The following is a 9,709-nucleotide window of genomic DNA, read 5'->3' on the forward strand; positions in this document are numbered from 1 at the left end:
TTTCCCCTCCTAAGGCCCATCGCCTTACTGTGTTGCCAACTTACGGCCAAGGGCGCGTACGCTTGGCATCTTCAGGGTTCTGTGCCTTACTGCCGGTGTTGCCAAGGGGTCGCCGAGCAGCCCCCTCCCGGGCAGGTAACCGCTCTGCCTGACCTGCGCCGGGGGGGCCCCGCAGCTACAGCGCCGCGGGAGCCCGCTCCGAAAGGGGGCCGTGCCCTCCCGTCCTCCTTCGGAAGGCAGGCGGTGAGGCCTCCGCAGGGCGGCTGGACGGCGGGCGGGAGTTTCCCCGTGGGCTCGCTCAAGCACCTGCCTTTGCCAGCAACCTTGGAAAGCAGGCAGGGGGTTGCTACGTGGGGTTTCCACGTGAGGTGGACATCGTTTCACAGGGCAAAGTAGGGCCGCTTCAAGTCGCTGCTAAAAGGATGTTACCTAGTGGAACAAAAGTAATACCCAGTTGAAATTAATAGCCTCTCAACTTTGTTGAAGAGGAGCTGTAGTCCTACGTTGTAAGATAATGTTGCCAGGGCAGAAATCTGTCATTCTGGAACGTAACTGTCCCTGTCCTCAGTGAAAAAGTACTTTTGGGCGTTTAATTTGAATGGTGCCGATGGCTTTTCACCTCCCGCAGGTGGTGATCTGTGCACTGCCTGAGGATGTGACAGGTCCTGCTGTAGTTCTTGGAATCGTTTAGGTTGGAGAAGACCTTTAAGATCAAGTCCAACTGTTCACCTAACCCTGCCATCCCCCCACTAAACCATGTCCCGAAGCAGTTCCCACGTTGTATCTATACCTGTTTCTAGAGCAAAGGGACAAAGATCGGCAGAACGCAGGCTCCGCAGGGTGAGCCGTAGCAGTGCTGTCTTACCGCTTGCATCCTGCCTCCCAGAAAGCCCCAGGCGCGGGATCCACAAGGCCAACGAGCCCTTGTGGATAGTGGAGGGGCAGCAGCCCATGGGTGACAGTGTGCTGTCTTCTGCAGGCTGTGGGTTGCCCAGAGAAGGTCACTCCCTGAGCTGCTGCTCTTCAAAGGCTCTGCCCTGGCAGCTGACTGGCCCTGGGGGTCTTCCTTGGATCAACAGTTTCCCTGGCACCATCTTGCTGGCCCATCTGCTCTTTCCCAAGGGCAACAGATGACTTGTGGTCACCCTGTAAGACATGATATGGAGTCTGTGAACTATAATTTTCTGAGTTCATAGTTTCTGAGTTCATCATCCAGTAGATGCGAACATGCACAGATGAACAGCAGGAAGTCCTGTGCTCTACATGAAGCAAAGGGGGCTTACAGCGATGAACAGATGATACAGGATTTTTCTGACTCATACAAATTATTTTTCTGTTCTTGATTTGTGAGCAAAAAGAAAAATGGAAAGCTCCACTACTATGTGTGAGGTTTTATTAGGAGATAGTGTGTGATCATGGTGGGTGGTGGCAAGGACACCTCTGTTTTGGATTCAAGCTACATTGAAGCAGAGAGAAAAAGCAGTCATGAAGGGGCTGGGGAGGGAAGCCTTCTGCTGACTGACGCATGGCACGTGGAGCAGTACACCATCTCTGTACATATAATGAGACTATTCATAGGCCAGTAAGACTTTGGTTTCTTAGCTCAGACCCTTGGTGACTGAAGTTCCTGCCTTTCGTGCCAGTACGTGACACTAAGTGTCACACGGATGAAGCCTGAAGCACTAACTGGCAATGCAGACAAGTTTTTGGAAAGTACTGCTCTGTTCTCTGGTGCCAGTTATTCAGGATGACCTTCCCCAGTCCTCCACACCCTGCCGCTCACATCCTCTGCCTCTCCTTTCCCCTCTCCATCTTCCTTATCTCGTGGCAACTGCCAGCTCCCTCTCAAAGGTAGATGATATGTTCTTGTCATTTGCCTAGGGAATGTGCTGGAAAACAGTACCTGTGCTCCGGAAATCTTGCTAGTTTAGAAGCCTAAAGAGCTTCCTAGCTCCTTAGGAAGAGGTAAAATATTTCCAGCTGCCTGCCTGGCAGCAGTAAGCAGGGCCCAACACCCCCCATGGGCATAAGGGAGGGTTGGGCACGTGGCTGGCACTTACCAAATCTCCTCTATATAAAACTCTGGAGAAGTTTTATGAGCCTGTGCTACCTGAGTCTTTGTCCATGCAGCTTCCCAGCCTCAGCACCCCTTGGCTGGGCTGCTGCGTTATTGGGAGGATGTGCTGCAGCTGGGGCTGCTGTATCACATTGCCTACGTGCAGGCGTTAAATACAGCCTGGGAAATTATTTTATTCCATGCTTGAAGCCTGCACAAAAGGAGTCACCTCAAGGCTTTGCTACACCTATTTCTGCTACTGTGTAGTAGCTCATTGCACTGTTTGCCACTGCAAAACATTTTGTTCCCGTTGCGTTAAAATACCTGCTTTGCCCAACTTAGCGTATCACCTTAAATAATCTTTCATGATGTTTTCTTAGCAAAAAAACAGTAGTGAGATACAGAGCCTTTCATGGGCAGATCATTGCCCAAGTCGGTAAATATGGACTGGATACAGCAACTTCATGCGTGCTTGGTAACCTGGAGCACATTCACGGCCGCAGACTGGTGTGCCAGTTTCCGGTTGCCAATACAAGCAGAGCGCGTTGTGCAGAGCCAGAGGCAACTCTTTCCTCATCCGAGGAGAGGTCTCTGCATCGAGGCAAACCGGCAGGGTTACCCAAGGTAGCACAGCAGTCTGCACTGTCAGTGATGGTTCCCTAGATGGTTCCTGCTTTTTATAGAGGACTCAGGTTTCCAGTTATTTTGGGTCGGCAGCTCTCCTGTCATTGGCAGCTTAAAAATGGAGATCTGTCTGTCTGTCTTACCTTTCAAACAGGGCTGCTAAAATGGGAGCACCGGAGGAAAAAAATCATTGTCTTACTGTGCGTTGGACAGCACTTTGTGGCATATCAGCTTTCCTGACATTTGTAGGTGCACATAGAAGCAATGGCAGAAATATATATCACAGAATCACAGAATGGCAAGGGTTGGAAGGGACCTCGGGAGATCATCTAGTCCAACCCTCCTGCTAAAGCAGGTTCACAGAGAGCATGTTACACAGGACTTCGTCCAGGCGGGCTTTGAATATCTCCAGAGAAGGAGACTCCACAACCCCCCTGGGCAGCCTGTTCCAGTGCTCTGTCACTCTCAAAGTGAAGAAGTTTTTCCTCATATTCAACTGAAACCTCTTATGCTTCAGTTTGTGCCCATTGCCCCTTGTCCTGTCGCTGGACACCACTGCAAAGAGTCTGGCTCCATCCTCATGACATCCACCCTTAAGATATTTGTATGTATTGATGAGGTCCCCTCTCAGTCTTTTCTTCTTCAGGCTGAACAAGCCCAACTCTCTCAGCCTTTCCTCATAGGGGAGATGCTCCAGTCCCTTTATCATCCTCTATATATATGTATATATAGAGGAAGAGGCAGGGTTGATTACAAAATCAAGCCCCGTCATAGGGGGTTATACCTCCAACTGCTTCTGTAACAAGTAAACCCAAATTGACCACCTGGACTAGTTCTTTGTCTTTTTCTGAAAACATGGCACTTTAAATGTAAGAAGCTGATTGCAGCAAGTTAGCAATAGTAAGTACCATTTTAGTATAGTCACCATAGTTTAGGTAAACTTTAAATGTGTGTTTTTAAAAATAGTTTGCAGCCTAGATGATGTGGCGGCGATGTAAAGCACAAGGCTCACTTTGCAAGGGGTTCGCTGAGGTTGCTCTGTGCCAAGCAGCAACTGGGTTCACACTGTTCTGTTCAAAGACAAATACATGGTATTAGCTCCACAGTGAATGCTTTTATATGTGGACGGCCCTCCAGGTCTCGCTGTTCTTCACCTGTCTGAACTACCCAACGCTTTTCAATCAGCAGCTCTGGGAGCAGATAATGAGTGACTGTGCCTTTCTGTCAGCTATCGATGGGTTGCTTTGGTCATTTGTTTGTTGGCTCTGGTCATTTTATGGCAGAGTAGAATGAAAGAGCTGCTTTTTTTTCCAGTCTGTGTTCTGAAATTGAGTAATTGAACAAGGTTTTTGTGGTTTACTTGACTTTATTACTTTCTGGGGCTGTGCTTCTCTGCTGTCCTCCCCCACAGCTCCAGGAGGGAAAAAAGGAGATGTGTTGCCTTGAGGATATAGAAAGAGTTGAACGGCCTTTGGCACTTAATTGAAGCCTTTTGAAGCAAAGATAAAGCAAATATTTCCTCAGAGCAAACTTAAGTCACGACCACATTTATAGGACAAAAAGTCCAGAGAGAAAAAAATATAAATCTCCATTTCACTTCCATAGTAATGCATCCCTTGAGAAATTGTTGCTGTTTGCAGGGTGGGAGAGCAATGCTAGCTCAACGTAATTACAGTATGCAATTTAACAGGGAAGTTTTTGATTTGATTTTGGGCTTGAGACTAAAATCAATTGCTAGGCTAAAGGCAAAATACTGGGATTACCAGAAAACAGAAAACATCCACCATCTTTTGGCTGGCACATACTTGGTTCCTGCAGCATCACTCAACACCTGTGAATGAAGCAGAGCTTTAATGAAAGACTATCAGTGGTGGTAGACATGTGGCCCATTAGGTCAGGGGACAGTGCTGTCATACGAGGCTTACAACAGCCTTGGTGCAAATAGTAATTATTCAGGTACATAGCGAGGCTAGCGAAGTCCAAACTGAGTTGAGCCTGTGAGCCTTTGCATATTTAAAAGCAGTGATTTATCTGATGAAATACAGTGAGCAGAAGTCTTATTTAGTCTTAACAGAAGGTTATTTTCTTTAGTAACTTCTCAGAGCCCTTTGGTGAACTTTGAAAATTCCTAATGGTTATGAATATATACTGAGTAAACTTGTCCTGGGAAACTGTTGGTTTAGGGATTTCTTCAGCACCGGCACAGTCCATATGAGGAATAAATAAGTTCTTGATCTTTTTAGAATTTTTATTACCCCATTCCTCATGGTTTTTGAACCATATGTTGAACTACTGTATTAGATCTGGTTGCAGACCTAACATGCCCTTGGGATCCCCCCACCAAGAGGACATCAGGAACTTGTGACCACTTGTTAAAAGACAAATCACAGAAAGTCTGGGAAAAATTATTCCAGTGCCCACAAAGCTCCTCTTTATCATGATGATATGCTGTGCTTTGGGAGACTCTGAGAGCATTTTTTGTTGGTATCATTCAGGATGAAATTGCTGCTAAACCATGTTTGTTTGGGATATGCTGCTTTTGGAATAACCTTTTAGCTTGGAAAGAAAGAAGGTTAAAAATACAAAAAAGACAAAATGACATAAAGTTGGAGATGGGAATAGTAAGTTTTCAGAAATGTTTAACTTTTCCAGATATTTCATTATTAGACAACGTTTGAAAACCCAGACTTTGACAGGACAGTAAATCCGTTTCCTACCCAGTTGTAGCTTGCTGGTAGAAATCCAGCCTTTTGGCCGAGTTGCCCGGCCGAAGACACCCATCCCCTAGAGAAAGGGGTAAGCGGCGTGCAGCCAGACTCACTGAGAAATTCTGCTAAGGTGGGTGGGGTTTATGCTCTCTCACAGCACCTGTAAGGATAATCAGTCTCACCGGGATACAATGTAGGCCTAAATCTTTAAGCACTGGCGGGGGTCTAGGTCTGGTTCTTTTTAAGTCAACAGCAAAAGTTCTTGCCAATACTGGGGCTCAGAACTTTGTAAGGTTAAATCCAAAGGCATTTAAATTCCTAGAAACTGAAAGCTTTGGACTGAATTAGAAGCTAGAAATTGATTTAAAATGTCTAATCTTATTAAGACTGATTAATGACAGATTAGTCAAGGGTAGATGAGTCATCGCTTTGGAAATGTATAGTGCAAGGGAAGTGCATTGCTTTCCGAAACAACTGACATAGAAAAAGCAAGACAATGTATCTCAGGCTGCTCGAATCTTTTGTGCAATGTGGTTATATTAAATTCAGGATATTTCAAGCAAGATTCTCCTAAACAGCTTTTATGCAAAAAACAGCCTTTTGAAAGTATAATTGCTTTGGTTGTACGTAGTAAGCAACAAATGAAATAAAGACAATGCCATGTTACTTAGAAATTGCTGCTACTCAGAATAAAAAGGGAAAGAAAAACTGAAAGAAGGAAGAACATGAATGTAGGTATTCATTCTTGGAATAATCTGAGCTTCCAACGAAGGATTCACTAGAGTGCAGAAAATAAAACACATACATCTATTTTATACCTAAGTATAAATCTGGCTTGTGAATGCAGACCAGTTTTTGATAATGCAAGGGCCCTCTTAGATGTCTGAAAGAAATGCAGTATTTCAGTATTTTTTGAAACTACGTTTCTGTTCTCTTTTTTTTTTGTGGTGGTGTTTTTTTAACCACACACCCAAGAAGGTTGAACCTTGAGATTTTGTGGCCAAATGTTTCATAAATATAAATCATATTGCTGTGTACAGATAACCAGTGTTTATTCTCTATTCTTTTTCCTAGGCCCAGGTGGAGGAATTACCTCTGCTGATCAGTAGTCTTTTCCAAAGAAAACAGTAAGTGAAATGCTGCTTTGTGCAATTGGGTTTATGTTTAATCCTGTGTGCCCAAGCAAATGTTGGTTGAGCAGACGCTTCCATCAGCTATATGGGAAGTTCTTTTCAGTCTTTCAAGCTAAAATGTGATTTCTTTATCCACATGTGAACAATTCCTTACCGCCTTGCAGGAGCCACATGATTTTTCAATATGATTAGCGTTCCCGTAAGATTCACGTTGAATGAAAACCTTCGTCCTAAATGAGCATTGCTGCATCTGACAGCGCCCCAGCTAATGTCTGCAACATGTTCACCCACCGTGTTTAGAAGCCTTTGAAGGGTCTGAATAATGTTCCCTTTCTTGTTCTGCCACCCGAGAGACATGACCCACTCCTGTATTTTTTAGGTTCTCTTACAAGGTTCTTTTTGTCTTGTGTATCACAAGGGAAGAACAGGGCTTGGAAATCAGTATAGAGAAATTCTGTGTCAAGTTTTTCTTGGATTTGCTATGTGTGTGGGAAAAGCTCCCCTATGGAATAGGTCTAAGAGATGAATGAACCTTTTCTCTTTCAGATTCAATCTAACTTCTAATCACTTCAGCTGTAAAATCAGAGCTTCCTAGGATATAACCTAGTTATCCTTTTTGGATGCACAACATATATATATATGTATATATGTACATATGTTTACATATGTATATATGTATATTTTCCCAGTTTCAGAGGGCTCACATTTCATGCAGAGATTAATTTCATTCTTAGATGTGCTGGAAAGAATTAAGTTCTTAAATCCAAGTGCTGTAACAGCATCAGTCTTGTTTCATCCTGCAATGGGAGGGGAAGTAGTTAGGGCCTCTGACTGTAGAAAGATCTGTGGCCTAAATAACATATTTGCAATAAATTGGTTTCCTTGGGTTATTCTTGGATGCTGCTTCCCAGAATACAGAGAGTTTGCTGTCAAAATGTGCTTGCTCCATATATGCAATAATCCTTACAGTAAGTTTTGCAATCTTTAAAATAGATTTAGTCAGTGAGAAAAATCTTGCATGCTTCTCTGGACAATTACAGTCATAAAATAAGGGAGGTTGCAAGGGACCTTTTGAGGTCATCTAATCCAATCTCCTCCTGAAAACAGGACTAGCTTCAAGGTTAGATCTGGCTGCTCAGGTTGCTTGTCCAGCTGAGCTTTTAATACCTCCAAGGACAGAATGTCCACAGCTTCTCTAGGCAACCTGTGCCAGTGCTTAACCACTTTTGTAATTTTTTCCATCTATCTATCTGGAATTCCTTTGCTGCAACATGTGATTGCTGCCTCATTTCCTTTTGCTGCACCTCTCAGGGGAAAGTCTGGCTCCATCTTCTCTCTCTTCCCTCTTTCAGTAGTGGGAGGCTGCAGTCTGACCCACTGCTACTCAGCCTTTGCTTCTGCAAGTTAAGCAAACTCAGCTCCCTCAGCCTCACCTTGTGCAGCACGTTCCAGTCCCCTAATAACCTTGGTGACCCTCCACTGCTTTCCCCCCAGTTAGTCCATGAGGCTTTCTTATCCAGGGATGGCACACAGTTCTCCAGACGCAACCTCACTAGTGCCCCATGGCAGAGAATAATCACTTCCCTTGCCCTTCATTTCAGGATTTTAAACAGGATCCATGGTGTTCTCTCATACACAGAACACAAGCAGAAGTTCTTTGTTTGATATGGCAAAGCCTCTGTACAGGTTGGTACATAGAAATTTGTGCAATTTTTTCAGGGCTGTTTGGTTTGTTTGGGAAACAGTTATCAGTATTTTGGCATACAATAAGTTACATTTTATTTGTGGGTTGGGGGATTTTCTTTTTATCACTCTTTGTTCCCAATTTAGCAGTTTTGGAAATCATTCTCTCTCTCGTATACGATTTCAGTCATCTATGGAAAGGATACTGCACTTCTGTAAACAGACTATTGCAATCTTTCTCTCAGGCCTTCAGGACATTTTATTTAACATCTGCCTCCATTTCCAAATGACACCTGTTCACACTTACCTTTAAAACTGAAAAAAAGTTTTCCCCAAAGTGCTGATACACAAACCATTTGCTTGGCTTGCTGTCAGGGATAGGCCAACTTCAAACCTCTTTGGAGACTTTTGCTCCAACACTACATCTTAAGATCTTCCACATCTTTCTTTCCACATATGTTGTGGCTTCCACCTTCCTATCTGTTCTTCTAATTCATTCTGGTTGTGTGACTTCTCATGTTGTTGATTTACATTTCACCTTCTCATCCCTTCTGGCTCCAAGTCTACTAAACTGGTTCACCACACTTCCACTTAATCTTTTACCCAAGGCTTATTGCCCTGTTAGCTTAGCAAAAGCCACTAAGATTTTCATTACTACTTTTCCTCATCTCGCTTAAGCATTCAGGCTGGCAACCTTTCAGTTTTTCCTTCTGAAGCCCATTAAAAAGGCATCTAATGCAAAAAACCACAGCTGCTCTTTCACCACGCTGTTCCTACACCACACCAACAAAAATTTGCTTCAAACCGCTTAAGGCTGCTCAGATGCTAATCTAGCCCCCACACGTCCTTCCTGTCTAGTTCTTTTTAGCTGCTTTGTGTTAACCAGGTGACTGGATGGACTTTGTTCATTGAGCAAAACACAGCTCATGCACTAACTTCATCTGACTTGCACTCCGCTGCAAAAGCATAGCTCTCACCTCGGTGACACTGACATACATTTACTAGTCATAATGTACTATTTAAGGGGATGAGGAGTTATTTGAGGACTTTTCTCTGAAGGAGAAAGCACTGACTGTGTTAGAGAGTAACAGGAATTCTGTTTTTATTCCCAGACTAGTAAAAAAGGGAAAAGCTTCTCTTAACCAGTGGTAGGTAGAAATTTTTCTTTGTTACAAAATTGGAATGTTTAGAGGAATAAATGTGCATAAGAGTGCTTCTTGGTAACATAAGTTTTTTTTAAAAAAAAAACAACCCACCTTTCTCTTTGCCTTTAGCAAGGAGTTCTACCAGGGACCCCTTCCCAGAGAATGACATGGGACAGAAAATAATACATGGCATGGGTGGCATGGCATTCACATCCTTCTCCGGGGCTAGGGAAACCCCATCCTAAAGTGCCTGATCCTTGTTCATATGCCTATGTATTTTTCTGCAGTATATTTATGTATGCAAAGCTGCATAGCTCTAACAGGAGCTCCAACTCAGCCGAGAGAGAGAGATTCCAGCAG

Source organism: Egretta garzetta, unplaced genomic scaffold, assembly GCF_000687185.1.
Source record: "Egretta garzetta isolate BGI_Z169 unplaced genomic scaffold, ASM68718v1 scaffold56, whole genome shotgun sequence".
NCBI lineage: Eukaryota > Metazoa > Chordata > Aves > Pelecaniformes > Ardeidae > Egretta > Egretta garzetta.